General features: G+C 44.4%; 1 protein-coding gene across 5 annotated transcripts in view; it reads right to left on the minus strand.

The window, feature by feature from the left end:
- GARNL3 (GTPase activating Rap/RanGAP domain like 3) overlaps nt 1-19,628 on the minus strand; it is a 102,969-nt gene that overhangs the window by 52,049 nt on the left and 31,292 nt on the right. The gene's annotated exons all lie outside the window — the stretch shown is intronic.

The following is a 19,628-nucleotide window of genomic DNA, read 5'->3' on the forward strand; positions in this document are numbered from 1 at the left end:
GTGAGCCACCTAATAAAAATATTAGCTGCCTGAACTTCTGCCTGAACAAGTTATGGCAATGTGCACATATATACACCTGAGCTACTGCACCAATTAAAGGTGTTAGTAGTGCTATATGGCTTGAGACCCAAGTACCTAAAAGAGCACCTTCCCTAATATCAACCATTTCAGACCCTACCATCGGCAAGTGTGGCCTTGTTAGCAGTTGCCCACTGAGGGCTGCCCAGTTGACATTGACCTGTGACAGGACCTTCCTAGTGGTGTTTCCCCATTTATGGAATGCCCTCCCTGCTGATGTGCATCTGTCTCCCTCTTTATAGACTTTCAAGAGGAATTTATAAACATTTCTGTTTACCCATGTATTTGTTGGCTGAAAGTCACTGGTCCTGGCAATCTGGAAATCACTGGGTGAGAGAATGTGACAGTTTTAAAAACTCCTATGTTTTAAAGCCGTTTTTAGAATCTTAACGCTAGAGTGGTATGTGCAAAAGGAAGGCCTCTCAAAATTCTCAACCGTATCTGTGGGCAAAGAAATTGAAGGGAACATCTTGCCCAATTAGTCCAGGAGGGAGGAAAAAAATTCCAACCGTTTCTTGGTGGCTACTAGCTATGGTGGCTATATTCTACCTCCATAGTCGAAGGCAGTATACTTCTGAATACCAGTTGCTGGGAATCAGGTGGGAAAGAGTGCTGTTCCTTGGGGGTTTAGCATAGGCATCTGGTAGGTCACTGTGAAAACAGGATGGTGGAATAGATGGGCTGTTGACTCGATCCAGCAAGGCTCATATTCTCAAGGGATAAGCCCCTCCTGCCTCCCGTAGTCCAGATACAACAACTGACCCTGGAGACCCTGTGCTGGTTAATACTCTGCCAGTCTAGACTTGGTAACAGACACCACTGACTCAGCCTTACGGTGACTGATGGACTTTGCAGAGGACTTAACAGTTGTCCAAGTGGGAACAACCCCATTTCTGTGACTGAAGCCATACCCCTCCTCCCCCTGTGGTATCCTGCCAATAGACGCCTTTGTTTGCTGGGAAAAGATACTGAGCTCTTGCCAATAAACTCTGCTAATGTTTGGAGGCAAATTCACAGCATGTTTCAGCTGGCTGGTCTCTGAGCTGTCCTCCCCGTCAATACTACTTGGATTGACCCAGATGCTGCTCAGCCAGATTTATGTTCCCACGTTCCTGACGTGCTCAGAGAGATTATAAGGCTTTTTATTCTTAGCATTTCACTTAAAGCAGCCAGCAGTTTGCAATTAAAGAATTGAATGAACTTCACTGCTGGGCTGCTTTTGGCCAAGTTGGCCAGCCATAAATGTTAAGGTCGCAGGGAGTATATAACTACCATCCAAGGTTTATCAACAAAGGAAGCTGCCTTATACAGAGTCAGAACACTGGTCTATCTTGGCTAGTGTTGTCTACAATGTCTAGCAGTGACTCTCCAGGGATTTATACAGGGATTTGTTCCCAGTTATACCTGGAGATACCTGGGACCGCCTGTGTGCAAAAGAGATGTTCTGCCACTGAGTTGTGGCCCTGATCTCTTTTTTGTAGAAATAGTCTGTGCTATTCAGTGCTTCATCCAACAGGCTGGATTTGGAAATTTAGTTCAAATCAACAGGTTGAAAAGCAGTCCTCACACTAACCTGGGTCACCATCTATCTAGTTTTACTATTTCAGCCCCCCCCCCGATTCATATCCTGTCCACTTGGCTTATATCCTGCCCCTGTAGAGTCAGGTTTTTAGTTGTTGTTGGGTTTTGTTTGTTTGGATAGGCCTGGGTAAGTGCCATCTCCTATTCGCTTACCTATTCCTATACCTTAGCACGAATTAACCAGATCGGAACAAAACCCCATCAACTGCTGTGTTTTAAAAGCAGCAGACTAGGTGACTTTAGCAGATTAACTGCCAGCCCCTGTTTATCCCCTAGTACCCTCGATACTAGGGAGGCAACGTGGTTCCAACCATATGATGTTAGACTGTAACTCACATCAGCTCCAGACACTGTAGCCAATGGCTAGCAATGTTGGGAGCTGTAGACTAGCATCTTGTGGAGGGCACATTGGATACCTCTGCTGTATACTGATTACCCTTCGCATTGCACTAGTTTCCACCTTTGCCATAAGCATTTTTATGTAGTTCTGTTAGACTGAACCACAAACACACTAGAAGGAACCTTCCTTCTACCTTTCTCTATTCTGTGCTCTCAAGAACCCTCTGAGACTGCACCCCTTGTTTCCCAGGAAAAACATAACAGCAAGGTCTCCACCAGCCTGGCTCCATCCATTGGCTACAGAAGCAGCAGCTGCAGGGAGTTTGCTGTCTCAACACTTCTGCCCACCCTCCAAAAAAATACCACTCTACTCCAACTTACTAGTTGCACTGGGACTGCATATCCAGAACCTCCCTCCATTAGCCAGAGGACTAAAGGTCACTGGGGAGCTGCCCTCCCAGGACCCAAGAAATAATATAATGGCAAGGAGGAGACCAGTCTGGACACATCCATTGACCAGAGGAGGCTCAGCTGCAGGGAGTTTGCATCTCCCTCCTTCATAGTAAGCACACTTGGATCCTAATGTGAGTTCACTTGGGACTGAAGAACCATCAGCCTATGATTTACTGGGTATATGAAGTGGGAGTTTTAGTTTTCTGCCATGCTATTTTTCAAGGGAAAGAGATGCCAGAACTCACCATGAACACCTCCCTTGTTCTCTTATAATGACAATGGCACCCACCTGAGAGGTGCCAAAACTGTGTTCCAATGAGTTCTAGCTAAAAAAAAGCCATGTTTTCTGTATGTGCTGTTAACATATACCGGTACTTGTAACTAGAGATGGGAGAGAAATTCAACTCAAGCACAGACTGAGTCCTACGTTATTTGCACTTTCTGAAACAATATGTGCAAACTGAAACACTGTCATCCTTCAAAATTCATGCTTCTCTGAATTTTGCAATGTAGCTCACTGGCTAAGCAACGTGCACAAAAATATACCATGGGGAAGTGTCCCTAAAAATAACATTTAAAAATGTCTTATACTAGAGAAAACTGCTTTGCAAAAATGTGTATATTGGTCAAAAATACATACAGAACCATCATGTGACGAGAATATTGCACTAAAATGCTGATGAATTCCCATGAGAATCTTTTAAACATATATATCCAACATGATGTGGGCTTATGAAGAACTGAACTAAAGATTAGAGAGATGAGAAACTGAAATTAACAATTTTGCCTATACCTACATGGAACTTGTCTTGAGAATCATTTGACTGAAAGGTGGGGTATGAACCTTCAATATAAAATCAATCAGGCTCCATGCCTTGGAGCTGATAAAACAAAGAAGAGAGGTCTGCATATGAACACTCCCCTTTTCTTTGAGGTCCCTAGCCCTTGTGAACCCTTACATATTGCCTTGAGATACTATGAAACTTATTGGTATTAACAGAATCGGATCCCCTTTGTCACAACAGCCTATGCCGGATCTGAGTGCTGAGAGACGTCACTTGTTTGCAGAACCTCCACTTTAAAAAGATCATCCAGCGTCTGGCTTATATCACCCATGTCTTACTCTGAACTGGAAATTGCGTTATATTTCAACATTTCCAAGCTCAGAGACGCACACAGCCTTTGGAAGCTGCCAGAGAAGGCTGGATGTAAACAGAACTTGTCTGGTTTTACTTATACAGATTTTTTTACGGTGAATCTTTGGCTCCAATTTGATATTCTCTCTCTCTCTCTCTCTGCTATGCCTGGAAATGACTGTTATTAGCAGCATAAAAGAATGCTGTCGCTTGGAGCAAATGGCAAAATTGACTGGTACTGAGCCACAGGGACAGGTGGCATAAATCAGAAGATTTCTGGAGAATTTAGTGAAGTGGTTTTTTAAAAAGAGCAGAAGTAAAATCTGGGTAATCTTATTACAGCCAAGGCTGCAAACTGAAAGGGAAAGCACCATAGCTTGGTGGCATGTAGAAGGTTAATCCCCAATATCACCAGGTAGGGCTGAGAAGGAACCCCAGTCTGAAACTCTGGGGAGGGTCACTACTAATCAGTGCAGACAATACTGAGCTAGACGGACCAATGGTCTGATTTGGTGCAAGACAGCTTCCTACATTCCTATGAGGGGTAGCCAATTTTGCTTCCATATTTAAAAGGGAGTGGGGGCTTCTAACTTGTCCGATTGATGAAACTGGAAGGTTAATTTTGGTCAATGAAACAATACATCTATATATAGAAGGGGAAAAAATAAATCATGAAGGAAGATCAAAATCTCTCCAAAGGTGCTTCAGAAGGATGATGCCCCTCTGTAAATGTGGCTCATGCCCCTGGAGATCTGGAGATAAATCCCCTCTGCGCCACTCAGGCAGATGCCAACAACACAGAGCCTGTCAGAAAGAGAATGCAAGCACCGACATTGCATTCTCTCTCAGCACTATTCCCCAGCCCCACTCCCAAAACAGGTTTCAGCAGCACGTTTGATTAAAAAAATGCAGAGGATCATCCTTATGAATGCTGGAGAGGATAACATCCAACCACAGAAAGGAATGTGATATTTCAAGAGCAGCAGCACCAGACAGAGCTCCTTTAAGGATATTGGGAGTTTAAAATGTACAGCAGAGATGGGGAACATTTCTTTCTATGCAGGGCTGCTGACCTATCAGAAAAGGTAATTGGAGACTGGTTAGTAGGCAGAGCCAACTATACTTTCTCTATCTCTCTCTGCCACCCTCTTCTCTCTCTCCCTACTGAATGCTTTGTGCAAGTGTTGCTGAGCCTGTCTGCTTCATTTAGAAGGCTTCTTTGTGTCCAGCTTGCAGGCATGGCCCATGTAGTTATGGTTTAAGGAAGCCACTTCCAAATCATGTCATAATCTGGTTAGTCTGTATTACCTAGAAACAGGAGCAAAGTGTTGTGTATTTGTGGTCCCTAATCTGTCACAGGATCTGGTCTCCTCAAACCTTCAGAGGTACCAAAGCAGATTCACAAGATTAGAAACAGGAGAAACTTCCTTATACTGAGACACACACATTGGTACATCTAGTTCAATCTGTCTACATCGACTGGCAGAGACTCCAGGATTTTAGACAGAGGACATTTCTGGCCCTATCAGAAAATTCCAGGGATTAAACCGGGGTAGTAATAATAATACAAAGCAGATGTTCTGCCACTGAGCTACAGTCCTCACCCATGAGATCTGGTCTTACAAACACCTACATGCTCTTAATTCAAAGTGCTGATCTGCACTGTCTCAGTAAGGTATGCCTGAAACCTGGTATTCTCTAAGGTAGATTCTCTCAATCTTGACTTCCTTCCCCTCCTTATTTCTACAGATGAACTTTTGCAATGTCCACCATTTAAGATATTTCACAGAATAATGTTATGCTCACTTTCTGATGCTCACTGGGGTGTGGATGAAGATTCCAAAAACCTAGTGGCTTTCCCTGGTGGGAAACTCATTGCACATTTTCTATAAGCATTTTTTGATAAATCTCACTCCTTTCAGAACCAGCCGAACTGCTTCACCCTAGCTTTCTACATGTTTTTTTTTTATGTGGGTGCAAGACATGCAAGTACCAATGTTGGATTTTAATCAAGGGGAACAGTGAAAGGGAACAAGGTTAAAATCTCCCTCATCCACTAGTGCACCCCTTGTCCAACTCTTCTCTATCCTGTGACTGCTATTACCACATTAAAAAACAGCTTGGGATATCCTAAACACAAACTCTAGCCACATCTAATGGCCTTTACCAGACAGTTGCAGCTTGAAACTGCATTTTTGGAGAGGCAAGCAGAATGCACAAGGAACCAAGTTAGAAGCCGCATTTAAAAAAGAAAAAAAATAATTATGTTTGATTACAAGGATATAAAACTCTTTAAGATATTTCTTCTTAGGAAAATTCAGGTGGGTAGGAGATATTTAATCTCTTACCAGATGAAAACTAAAAGCAATTTCATTCATATGCATTTTTCGCTGTTATTGGGTTTGTTTGTTACTGGGGCTGCTTTCTGCCTATAGTGAATCACCTGCCTGCTGGTCATCCGTCAAAGGGAACAAGATAGATCTACATATGAAACAGGCATCAACTCACTATAAATATATATAAATAAACATGCCACCTTTCCCACTGCATAAGGCTTGCCATGAGTGTTAAAAACTTCCTCTTCTAAATAGTTCTCCCCTCCCTTTGCTGTCACTGAAAAAAACGCCTTTTAAATTGCCACACTTTTTTTTATAGAAGGTAAATTTGAAATCATTATTTTTCTTTTTTGTCTTGGAAGCCGCATACTGGCTTCAACTGAAGTATTAGCCAAGCAAGGAGGGACTCAGAAATAAAACAGGAAGCATTTTAAATGAGTCTATATATAGAGACCACCTTTCACAAATCCAGTTGTTGTTTTTAAAAAACACCACATTGCCATTTCAATAGCTACCGCCCCATTCACCCAAAACAGAAGTTCTCCAACACCAGGGATATTTTTAAGCCTGTAAAAAGTGATAATTATGCCTCAAGACAGATTGGCTTTTTTCCAGCTTTGGCCACTCAAAAGACGCATTTGATGCCAAGGCAGTCACATGAACTCTACTGCTTTGTAAAAATGTGCAAATTATGTTGATGTGCATTTTGTTTCTCATGGTGCATTTGGATCCTGCTGTTCCTCCAAGGAAGTAAAAGTTGGTATGCCTCATTCTCTGCCCCATCCTTCCTTTTATCACTACAATAACCCTGTGAGATAGGTTAGCCTGAGAGTGCATAAGGTCACCTAGTAATAAGGTCACCAAGTAAGGTCACCAAGTAAGCTTCATGAGTAAGGGGGCACCAGAACTTGGGTCTTCCCAGCCTAGCACACTAACCACCAGACCATACTGGCTCTCAAAGTCCTGCAATAATTTCTCTCTTTACCTTTTAAATCCTCAACCTTTGCAAGTTCCACACTATGCCAACCTAGGGAAGGGCTGCAGCTCAATGGTAGCAGCATGGGCATCTTCCCAGGCAGGACTGTGAATGACCCCTGCCTGAAACCCTGGAGGCTTTTTCTCCTTCATTTCGCGTTTAAATTTAAACATCCGAATGTTGAGTTAAAAATCTCCACTCTTCCTCCTGAACAATTAAGTGCCATGTCAATGATTAAATTAGCGCCTTAAAAACCTGAAGGGTAATAAAATTTAAATCCTAAAAAAAAATAGTAATAATAATGCACATGGAAAGAACATAATGTACCAAAAAAGGTGGGGGAAAGTGCAATGCCTGAATTTCAATTGCTGCAAAGTTACCCATAAAGGACAACCTAACACTGTACACAACACTATTGTCTCACAACGAATGAAACTGATCTGTAGAAAACAAAACTTGAAAAAAGAGACAATGCACATATTTTTGTACACTAAGAAATCTTTAATATATATATTTTTTAAAGGACAAAGCTTGGCGGAGTGATGTTATCCGGCTACCCTTGCTTGCGTGAATTTATCTTTTAGAAATCTCTAAATGACTTAAAGTGAATTACAAATATCTTTAAAACGGCTGAGAAACCCAAAAGAACTAATGAGGAATATATGCAAGAACTATAAATGTATCTCTTTGGGAAATCACAGTTTATTTTTATCTTATTACAGTAGGGAGGGCTGCAAATTGAGGCTGCATTCCTATACATTACAGGTGGGTGGATGGATGGATGGATGGATGATGGATCAAGAAGCGAGAAGAGGGCACTCCACTTACTTCCTACTTTGGTCCTGCCCACTTTCTGCTTTGTCACCCTTATTTATTATTACTTAAATATTTAGAATCTGCACCTTCATATAAAAATGCGCATATAAATATATCAGAAGGCGGTACACAAACACAAACAGTAGTTACAGTAAAAGCAATTTAAAATGTCAAACAGATGAGTAAAGGCTGGTTGGCAAAGAATCTCAGGTTGGAAAGGTCTGTCTGAATAATAAGTTTTACAGTGGTACCTCGGGTTAAGAACTTAATTCATACTGGAGGTCTGTTCTTAACCTGAAACTGTTCTTAACCTGAAGCACCATTTTAGCTAATGGGGCCTCCTGCTGCTGCCGCACCGCCGGAGCACGATTTCTGTTCTCATCCTGAAACAAAGTTCTTAACCCGAGGTACTATTTCTGGGTTCGCAGAGTCTATAACCTGAAGCGTCTGTAACCTGAGGTACCACTGTACTGGCAAGATGGTTTACAGGGCAGGACTTACCATACTAAGGACTTGGCCCTTGGTAAAGACCCACCAAACCTCAGAGCCGTGTAGGACCCCACTTTCACATCTGATCAACCTCCCTGAACGTACCTCCTGTCTACTCCCCCCCCCCTTTTGTTTTATCTTCATCTCTAAAAAAGAAAGTGAAGGGAGAAGGTTGTCGTTTTGTTCTTTCTGTTTTAACTTTTTGTCTTGTGTTTTTATTTTGTGAACTGCCCTGAGATCATTTGATGAAGGGCAGTATCTAAATCTAATAAATAAATAAACATTACTGTGTGTGCCCTACTTGTGGAGACTGCCCCATCACCTGAAGATCAACTCAGAGGAACATCCTATGAGCTTACGAGAAAACTGCACTTCTGGAAAGAAAGAAAATACAAGTCAAACCTATCACTCATCTTCATTCCTCATTTTAAAGTGCTGGCCAGCTTCCTGCTGCACTGAATACACAATATATTGCACAAGTCATTGATTAAAACCAGTGGACAAATTAGGCACCAACCCCACCAAACTCAAGTCTGCCTTTAACCAGCCTTCACCTGGTTTCCTTCTTACTTACAACCAGTCAAAGGGATGGACCAGGCTTTCAGCTTCCTGTTCCTTAGTACTAGTACTGCTCTTGCAGAACTCACCACGGAGGAGGGATGGGACAATTGCCTCTGCCTGTGGTTGACTCTGTCTCCCCCTAGTGTTGGGCTCCCTGACTTTCACCCTACGAGTTCCAATGGGCCCCAGTTACCACCACAGTGGACGCTCGGGTTGCGAACGTGATCCGTGCAGGAGGCACATTCGCAACCCGCGAGGGTCGCGATTCAGCACTTCTGCACATGCACAACGCGTGATTTAGTGTTTCTGCGCATGCGCAAGCACCGAAATCCGGAAGTAACCCGTTCTGGTACTTCCGGGTTCGGCGCAGTGCACAACCCAAAATCCCGCAACCCAAATCATCTGTAACCTGAGGTATGACTGTAGTTTAGACTTTCTTATCTTTTCTTCCCTGTGGATCTGCAGTAAAGGTAAGGTAAAGGGACCCCTGACCATTAGGTCCATTCATGACTGACTCTGGGGTTGCGGCGCTCATCTCGCTTTACTGGCCGAGGGAGCCGGTGCACAGGTCATGTAGCCAGCATGACTAAGCAGTTTCTGGCAAACCAGAGCAGTGCACAGAAACGCCGTTTACCTTCCTGCTGGAGCAGTACCTATTTATCTACTTGCACTTTGACATGCTTTCGAACTGCTAGGTTGGCAGGGTGGATCTGCAGTAGCCTCTTGGAAACTTGTTGCTGTATGCAGGACCTTTATTCACAGCTGCAAATAATGCTGTGTTCATTCTCCAAAACACTGTTGCATTCCTACTCCACTTTAGGATCATAAATCCAAGTTTCTCCTTTTTTTGCCCTCAAAAGTCCAACAAATATATTAATAACTTCAGGACAATTAGCAAGGTCGACACATTCCCATTCCCTGCCACCCCTAGCCCCTGGCAGCCTGGTGATGTCACCACACCATCCTCTTTCACTCTTCTAAGCAATGTCATGTCAAGAAAGAACATCCGGTGCATAATATTATACCACTAGCCACTGAGGACCCTGGTGCGGCAGTGTTGTGTAGAATTCAGCTTTGCATGACCCAACTGGAGCCTGCAAGCCTCCAGAATGAAAATGGATAATAAATACAATCAAATTGTAGCCTATTGAATTCAGACGCTAGCTCCCAGCACAGTTCGGTCAACAAGATGTGCATTTTAAAGCTGTGCACTTTCAGAGGGTGCCTGATGTCCTGCAATTTAAGGGACACTCCATATTTCAAACACACTGTCTTTTGTTCTAGAAGAGGGGAGGCCAAATCGATGTCTCTGGGCCAAATCTAGCCCTCTGAAACCTCTTTTCTGGCTCTGGCCAAATATTCCTATTTTGTGAGTGAGAAAACGTTCATTCCCTGTGAGAAAAGGCAACAGTGGGTCTCATTTCACATACACTACATAAAATATTGCTCCCATGTGTGGATTTCAGAGGGGCAAAAGACCACTTGAAAGACTTTAAGGGAAGGGCACTGGCTCAATGACAGGGCATCTGCTTTAAAGGCAGAATGACCCTGGTTCAATTGCTGGCATTTCCAGGAAGGGTTGGGAGGAATTTCTGCCTGAAACCCCAAAGAGCTGCTGCCAGTCAATGTAGACTATACTGAACTAGATGGACCAGTGGCCTGATTCAGTACAGTATAAGACCCCTTTCTAGGCTCACCACCAACTTTCTAAACTGTATGCAAACATCTTAATGTTTCAGGAAGCAAGGTCATTCTGCTATTCTCACCCCATCCCCAAAGATGATGCCTTTGTACCATTGAGAAATGCATGCTTCATAGATGTGGCCTCTTTATGGCTAGATAATGTCAACTGTTTGCAGTAGAGCCTGGTCTGTTCGGTCAAACGCAAACTGCACCACCACCTTCAGAATAAGTCAGCACGGAAGACGATGGGACAAAACTAGAACTAGTTGCCTCCATCTGTCTGGCTCCACCTACTGTTGGGCTCCCTGCCTTCCACCCTACTAGTCCTAATGGGCACCAGCCACTACTGGTTTAGCAATCTGAGAAGCTACTGGAGTGTTCCAACTACTGTGCCAAGATCCAAAAAATACAACGTCCCACTCCACCCGTCCCCACTAAGCCACTTTGACCACAGTGGGATGCACTGTCACAGAGACACAGTCAAGGGAGTGCTTCCTTTTATCATTCCTAAAACTGATTGCCAACAAATCATCTCCATCAGTTCAGCCTAAATTAGAGTACCACGTAAAGAGAAAAAAATGTTTATTCACCCCATCTTTATAATCTGAAAAATAGCCATTATGCTGCCTTATCAAGTTGCCTTCTTCTCCACATCTAAAAAGTGGGTACAGTAGTACCTCGGGTTAAGTACTTAATACATTCCGGAGGTCCGTTCTTAACCTGAAACTGTTCTTAACCTGAAGCACCACTTTAGCTAATGGGGCCTACTGCTGCTGTCGCACCGCCGGAGCACGATTTCTGTTCTCATCCTGAAGCAAAGTTCTTAACCCAAGGTACTATTTCTGGGTTAGCAGAGTCTGTAACCTGAAACGTATGTAACCCGAGGTACCACTGTACATTGTTTTATTTTTGCTCTGCCCTTGCCTGCAGGGATCTCAGACTAACAGAGATGACTGCCCTCACACTTGTTCCTCTTAATACAATATTCCTGAGGTGAGTAAGGGCCAAGAGATAGCAACTGGCTGAAGGATCTCTAGAGAGCTTCGTGGTCCAACAATCTAGCTCAGCCTTCCCAAACCTGGTACATTTTAGGTACAATTGTACCTTGGTTCTCAAGCAGAATCCGTTACGGAAGTCCGTTTGACTTCTGAAAAATTTTGAAAACCAAGGCATGGCTTCCGATTGGCTGCAGGAGCTTCCTGCACTCAATTGGAAGCTGCAGAAGCCCCGTTGGACGTCTGGCTTTGAAAAATCTTTCGCAAACCGGAACATACACTTCCAGGTTTGCGGCGTTCGGGAACCAAAATGTTCGAGTCACAAGGCGTTCAAGAACCAAGGTACGACTGCATTGGTAGACTCCCAGCTCTCATCAGCCCCTGTCAGGTTGGTAAACGGCCTCCTTCCTTCTTTCCATTGCTCAGTCTATTTCATCTTTCATCCCGTCCACATGAAATTGAGTTGAGGGTGGCATGTGGCTCTTGGACCATCAGTTTCCCACCACTGCTTAAGACTCCCTTGGTAGAGAAGACGCTTCAAACATTTGATCATTTCAGTTGCCTTTCACAGCACCCTTCCCAGATCTACCTAATCACCGAAATCAAACTGTGGGCAAAAGGGGGCTCTTCATGCATCGAAGATCAGGTGATCACCCTGCGTTGTTTCATTTCAATAATTAGGTGAATAACTCGAAATTCCACTTGTCTGCAAGCAAAACAGCACCTGAAACCCCACAGAATTAATCTGGCTCTCCTCTTGATGAATGCAGATGCCATTTGGCAAAGAAAACCATTCAGAAAATGTAATCAAACTGCTCCAGCACTAAAATGTAAAAGCAGAAAGAGAATTATTTCTGAATTCCCTTAAAGGTAATGAATTTTGATGTAGCCTACCCATTTTGCTGAAAGACACATTAGATACCAACAAAATAAAAAGTTATTTCATCTGGAGCAATTACATCTGCATCTCTCTCTCTCTATATATATATAGATATGCGCGCGCGCACACACACACACACACACACACTTCTCCCCTTCACAGCAGCCAAATTGGGAAGCTGAGCAAATCATAATGGAGTCAAATATACAAAATGCCTTTCAGCATCAATCTGATGAAAAGACTCTTAAAAAGTTCTGCCCATTCTTTATCACAATATGCTCATTTTTTTGGGGGGGGGGAGAAATACATATACATTTGCTTTCTGTTGCAGGACTACAACCACCCCCTCTTTGTGAATTTAGCAAGGTGGGTGGGGAGGGCAAAATCTGGCATTTCAAAGTGTCAGGGTGGAGGTTTATAGCTCTGTTCTTCACAAACAGTTCTGTGTTGATCTCACAAGTAGGCAATCGCACAGGACCAAGTTCTGTGTCCTCAAGCCGCATACAAAGGGGTGGGGGGTGGGGTGGGTTGAGAAATAAATAAGACTCGTGTGAACTCTCAACAAGACCCAAAAACAGAGGAAACATCACTGACACTTTTGAGCTTCCTTTTTAAGAGGACACAGGAGGGGAGGGAGACAAGCAGGGATGGATTATGTGTACCTTGTCTGCACCTTCAAACCCATGGTTTTGTCCCTCCTTATCTTTCTGTGTTTAATTCCTGATTCATCCATGAGACTTTCACTCATCTTGCTTCACCATATTACCGTCCAACAGCCTCCTGTTTTCTGGGAAAACTCAGCCCCTTTCCCCTTGCTGTGCCTTATACCTTGCTGGAATAGCCTTCCAAAATGCCTTTGTGCAATCACCTCCCTTAAGCTGCACCCCCCCCCCGGGAAACCATTATTTTCCAGGATATTATTTTGGTTCATCACCCTAGTCCTTATTGTAACAATCCAGTGGGAATAATCACATAGTCTTTCTTTCACCTGCTTAATCATTTCTCAATTTTCCCACTTAAGAATGTAAGAAGAGCCATCCTGGATCATTCCAAAGGGGGCCCACCTAGTCCAGCATCCTGTTCTCACAGTGGCCAAATAGATGTTCCACAGGAAGCTCGCAAGAAGGCCCTGAGTGCAACAGAGCTCTTCCCACTTGTGATACCCAGCAAGTGATATTAAGAGGCCTACTAACTCCAACAATGGAGGTACAGCATAGCCATTGTGGCTAGTCGCCTTATCCTTAATGGATTTGTTCAATCCTCTCCTTTAAAGAGCTTGGGTATAACCCTCGACGCCTCCCTTTCCATGGAGGCGCAGGTTGCAGCCACAACAAAGGTGGCATTTTTCCATCTCCGCTGTATTAAGCAGTTGGTCCCTTACCTTTCTCACCGTGATCTGGGCACAGTGATCCATGCGATGGTCACTTCCAGGCTTGATTATTGTAACTCGCTCTACGTGGGCTGCCCTTGAAGCTGACCCAGAAACTCCAGTGGGTGCAGAATGCCGCGGCAAGGCTACTTACGGGGTCTTTGCCACGAGATTACCAACTGCACTGGCTCCCGGTGGACTACAGGCTCAGGTTTAAAGTGCTGGTTTTGACCTTTAAAGCCCTATGCGCCCTAGGACCCATGTACCTAGGACCCATGTACCTATGCCTCTCCTGGTATGCCCCGCGGAGGACCTTAAGGTCCACAAATGACAACACTTTGGAGGTCCCAAGTCGCAAGGTGGTTAGATTGGTCTCAACTAGGGCCAGGGCCTTTTCAGTACTGGCCCCGACTTGGTGGAACGCTCTGTCATAAGAGACCAGGGCCCTGAGGGACTTGACATCTTTCCGCAGGGGCCTGCAAGACAGAGGTGTTCTGCCTGGCCTTTGGCTTGGACTCAGTCTCACCCTTATGTTTCCCTCCCCTTATGGTTTTGATCTATGGGCTATTATTAAAATTGAGGCTGCATTTTAAATTGTATTTTTAACCTGTATTTTAAATTGCCCCCCCCCTTATGTTTTTATTGTAATTTTACTGGTGTTAGCCGTGCTTAGCCCAGCTCTGGCCACGGAAGGCAGGGAATAAATAAAAATAATTTTTTTTTAAATTATTATTATTATTATTATTATTATTATTATTATTATTATTATTATTATTAAAGGCATACATGTCAGTGCCCCTAACAACTTCTGGGAGTGCATTCTATTAACTATGTGCCATGTGAAGAAGCATATTTTTTTGTCCTAAATTTTCCAACGTTCAGCTTCACTGGATGACCTCAAGTTCTAGTGTTTAAAGAGAGAGGGGAAAACTTCGCCCTCCCCACTTTCTCCACACCATGCATCCTCCTATACACCTTGATTTTGTCTTCCTGTTACTTGTCTTTTCTCAAAACCATAAAGCCCCAAATGTTGTAACCTTGCTTCATAGGGGGAGTTTCTACACTCCCTCGATCATTTTGGGTGCCCTTTTCTGAACCTTCTTCAGTTCTACAATATCCTTTTTCAGGTGAGGCAGCCAGAACCATACATAGTATTCAAAGTGCAATTGCACCACAGACATGTATAATAGTGTTATGCACCTCTTTTGTTGCTTCCTTGTTCCACTAAACACCCTCCCAGCAGTTCTTTGTAAAGAACCATGTACATAGGTAGTGCTATATATGCAATAAAATGAGAATGGTCAAGAATTTCTAAATAAATATTTATTTCTCTTAAACCCTGCTCTCATATAGGGACTCCTGCTGATCTTCTGGAAATCTCTTGCTCACACATGGACATATGTGTTTTCCAATGGATGGACTCTTGACCATGGTCAATGATACATAGTACCCAGGAGAGCAAGGGAAGGGGTGCTTCAGATATGTCACACACTTTCCCTAAAGTGCAGAGAGGATATATCTGTTAAGCCTTAGAAATGGATGCTAGCAAGCACCTTACACAGCAAGAGCCCTAACAGAGGGCAGTCTTGCACTTTACAATTTGCCATAGGCAACCAAGAATCCCTGGGAGGGGTATGGTAGAAGGAGCAGATTTCTCAGCTCCTCCTCTGACAGTCTGCTTGGTCTCTGCGATACCTGAAGTCTTTTCCTTTTACTACTAGGGTAAGGGAACCTTTTTTAGCCCAAAGGGCCAGGTCTTTATCTCCCAGCACCTCTGCATGTTGACTTTGACAGGTGGATTGGGCTACCCACCTGTCAGTCATCTGACATCACAGTGATGTCAGGAGACTGATCTCTCAAAGTTGACCTGCAGAGATGGGGTGGGAGGAGATAGCAAACAGGGAGCAGCACTGAGCAGAACTGAAGTCTCTGCGTTTCAGATGATGAGCAGAGACTTCAATACTACTCTCTGCAGAAGTCTGCTTCACCAGCACATTCCCCAGCTCAGCTTGGCTCTCTGCAGGGATATGAGGAGGATTTAACTGCACACCCACCTGTCTATCAGCTAGTGTCACTCCAGCAGGCAGCTGCTGTCAGCTGAAGAATCCCGCTGCTTTAGCTCAGCGCTAGTTTTCTATGGGGAACTGATGGGTGCAGCCACCCCAGAACTGAACCCTGCTGTCGCCCACTGGAGTGACACCAGCAGAATGACAAGTGGGCGTACTGCCTGCATTTCCATATATAGGGCTTGTCCTGTTCTGTGGCCAGCACAGAGAAACAAAGATTTCTAGTGTTGCAATAGGCTAGAATTTCTATATTTTCCTTTTCTTTTGCAGGCTAGTCACTATGGCGGGGCTTAGTGACTTAGTTGTGACATTTTGCAAGCTTCAAGGATCAGCTGATTATCATTGTGGGTCAAAACGAGGCCAACAGACATCTTTGCAATGCCATGTGATTGGCAAGAGGTCAATCCCACGGCCCCCACTCGCCTGTCAAACAAGCCCTGCTGGGAGATAAGGATTTTGCTCATTGATAGTATCCAGTTCCCTATCCCTGAGTTAGGGGCAGAGTTGAGGGTGCAAGATATAGAAAGGCTCAGCCTTCTCCCACTTTTTATATATCTGCTGGGAAATGAACAGATGCTCTCGGACTGCATTCAAGTCTAAGATAGAGGAAGGGACACCCTCTTGGCAGATTAATTTTTCTTGCCTATATCCAAAGACACCAAGGAGACCTCCTTCCCTGCCAGCAGAATCATCCTGTAAGCATGACATCACTGAGGAAGGAGGATTAGTGATTTAATAAGATCACAGCATGTGGTGCTGGTTACTCCTTTCTTCGTTATTCACTGGTGCTTCTTCGTCCAGAGCCAGGTTCTCGGATTCAGAAGGGGGGAGATGAACAGAAGACATGTGCCAGATCCAATCTTGCAAGGCAGTGGCTGAAGAGAAACCCAGGCATTGTCTTGCTGAGCAAAGGAAGCCAGGGTGTGCTTGCAAAAAGCAGCCTTACGAGAAGGCAAGCAGAGGGGAGATGAGGCCAGTGCTTCAGGCTGGAGGTTCTGGGTGCTCATAATATAGGAATCTGTCTCATACCAAGTCAGACCATTCGTCCATCTAGCTCAGTATTGTATACACTGACTGGCAGCAGCTCTCCAGGGTTTCAAACAAAGAGTCTTTGTCTGAACACTACCTGAAGAAGCTGAGGATTGAACCTGGGACCTTCTGCACGAAAAGCAGATGCTCTGCCACTGAGCTCCTGGGATATAAGGAAAGCCTTGCTGGATCTGACAAAGGTCCACTTAGTCAAGGACTCTGACTCCAATGGCAGCCGGTCTGGTGGTACTGGGAAGTTTAAAAGCAGGGCATGAAGACAATAGCTTTTTCCCACCCACCCCACTAGCAACTAGCATTCAGAGATAGACTGCTCCTGGACCTGGAGGGTCCATTTCACCAGCCAGGCTAATCCCCCCTTTTGTGAATCCACCCTCCATTCATCTAATGGATCTAGGTCAAGTGATCTAGGTCAACAGTTGTCACAGCGACACATTCCCTAGTGCCTCACCCACTGTGGGGCACCATCCTTAGTTCATCCTGGGCAGACCCTAGTGAAATGAAGTGTCCATAAACTAGCCTTTTGCACCAAAGGTAAAAGCTTACTTCAGTTTATCTGCCCCCTTCTGCCTCTTATCCCACCCATCACTGGCATGTGCAAACCTCACCACCACCAAATAAAAGAAAAAGGTTGCCAAGAAAGGAAAGTGTCCCTCAGACTGAAGCACCCTTGATCTATGCTACTGATTTGTATCAGTGTTCCCCAAGGAGAAGGAATGACTTTGTTAAACCAGCATGCCTGCAGGGTTGATGTGGCTTGACAAAGACAGAGAGAAGTAGAAAAGCTGATATATAATTAAAACTGGGTCTCATGCAGCATGTTGAGGTTAAAGGCCTGCAACAGCTGAGGACAGCTGAGCTAGAACTCAAAAACATATGAGGAAAAGGGAAAGCCAGGCAGCCAGTGTGGGGTGGTGATCACCATGTTATATTCGGACCGAAGAGACCTGGGCTCGAATCCCTAATCAAACCATGAAACTCACTGAGTGACCTTTGGTGAATTACTCTGCCTCAGACTAGTTTACCTTGCACTTCCTTTGGATGTGCCAGCCCTTCCAAAGGAAGGAAAACTAATTTTTCAAGTATCTACAAGGACCGCAGAAAGGGAAGTGGGGAGAGAAGAGAGCTGAGTGTTCACCCTTCTCCACTGATGGCAGGGCAAGTAACTGGTTCAAGTTTCATGAAAGTAGGTTGAATCTGAAATGCAGCAGCAATCCAGCACTCTTCCGAGAGAGAGTGGATAAACATGCACCTCTCTGGGACTCTGGGACTCTTTCAGGCTTACACTGACCCTGACTGCTAAGATGGATGGCTCTATTCTACTTCTCTGATCTAAGTACCAGCTGATGGGAACTGCAAGTGGGGAGACTTGAGGTTGTGCTTGGGTCCTGCCTGAGCACTTCACATGAGGGCATCTGGTTGGCTGTGCTGAGACTTGGTGGGGTGCTGGCCTAATCCATCAGCCCTTTACTCCTCAGATGAGACGAGGGAGATACTGCTTGCACACTGCTTTTTCCTGCTATTTTTAATTGAATCATTTGTGTTTTAATGGCTGCATCACTGGTGCTTTTTTCTTTTCTTTTTTTGCTTTTCTATTTGTAAGCTGCTTTTTGCAGCTCCTTTCCAGAAAGGGAAAGCAGGAGGGGGCACTTTTCAAAATAAAACTGATGACGGTGGTCCCTTGCGTTTTCTCAGTGCAGATGGGCCCCCATATAATCTCCAATGGTGTGGATAAGCAAGTAAACTACAGCTCCCTTCATCCCTGTCCGTTAGCCATGCCAGGTACAGGGACATCTGTGTGGCCACAGATTCATCATCCCTGACCTACACTAACTGGAAGTAGCTCTACAGGGTTTCAGGCAGGGGTCATTCACAGTCCCACCTGGAGATGCCCGGGATTGAACCTGGGAGCTTCTGCACACAAAGAAGATGCTCTGCTACTAAGTTAGTGCCCTCCCTGCAGATATATAATGGGCATTCAAGAAACTTCTTATACTGAGTCAGACCATGGGTCCATGCAGCTCAGTACTGTTTGCACTGATGGGCAGAGGCTCTCCAAGGTTTCAAACAGGGATCTCTCCTAGCCTTACCTGGAGATGCTGGAGATCAATCATGGGACCTTCTGCATGAAAAACAGATGCTCTACCACTCAGCCAGGGCTATCCTTATTAACTTTAATCTTAATCACACCATAAAAGCAAAAGCAAAAACAGAACCAATAATCCCTGCCCCTCAATTTATATATGTTTCTTTTGAAACAAGCAACCAAACAGTAGCCTCCTGGGTGAGAACATATTTTGGTGAATTATTATCGAAATTGCTAGCCCTACAGTTCCCAAATACACACACGGATTCAGTCTCCTTGGCACGGCACTGCCCAACAATAATCTATCAGGCGCCAATACCTGGATGCACACGTATCTGACCATTAGCTATACCCCTGCAATTGTGTGGCAGCAAGAGGAAGGGTTCCTCTGCCTCCAGTCTTCCTTCCTTCCTCTGTGGCCAACTAGTACAATTCCATTCCAAAATAATCAGAGTCCAAAAACGGCACCCTGATTCAGGTGATTGCTGCACAGTGTGTGCCAGAGCATTTTCTCCAACCTCCATTCAAAAATCAAAGTGGTGGGGGAAGAATGGAGCAAATGGATGGCAAATGGGTTTAAAAAAAAAAAGACAGAAAGACAAGATGTTTGGGAAGGAGAACCCTTTTCCGGACTTCCTGTTGCCACATCTTAAAATTCTGGTCATGTTTCCAAAACCTCCTGTACAAAAAAATAAATAAATAAAAATTGAAAAGGCTCCCCCAAATCAATTACCAGT

This window comes from Podarcis liolepis (assembly GCF_965112155.1).
Source record: "Podarcis liolepis genome assembly, chromosome: Z".
In the NCBI taxonomy this organism is placed as follows: Eukaryota; Metazoa; Chordata; class Lepidosauria; order Squamata; family Lacertidae; genus Podarcis; species Podarcis liolepis.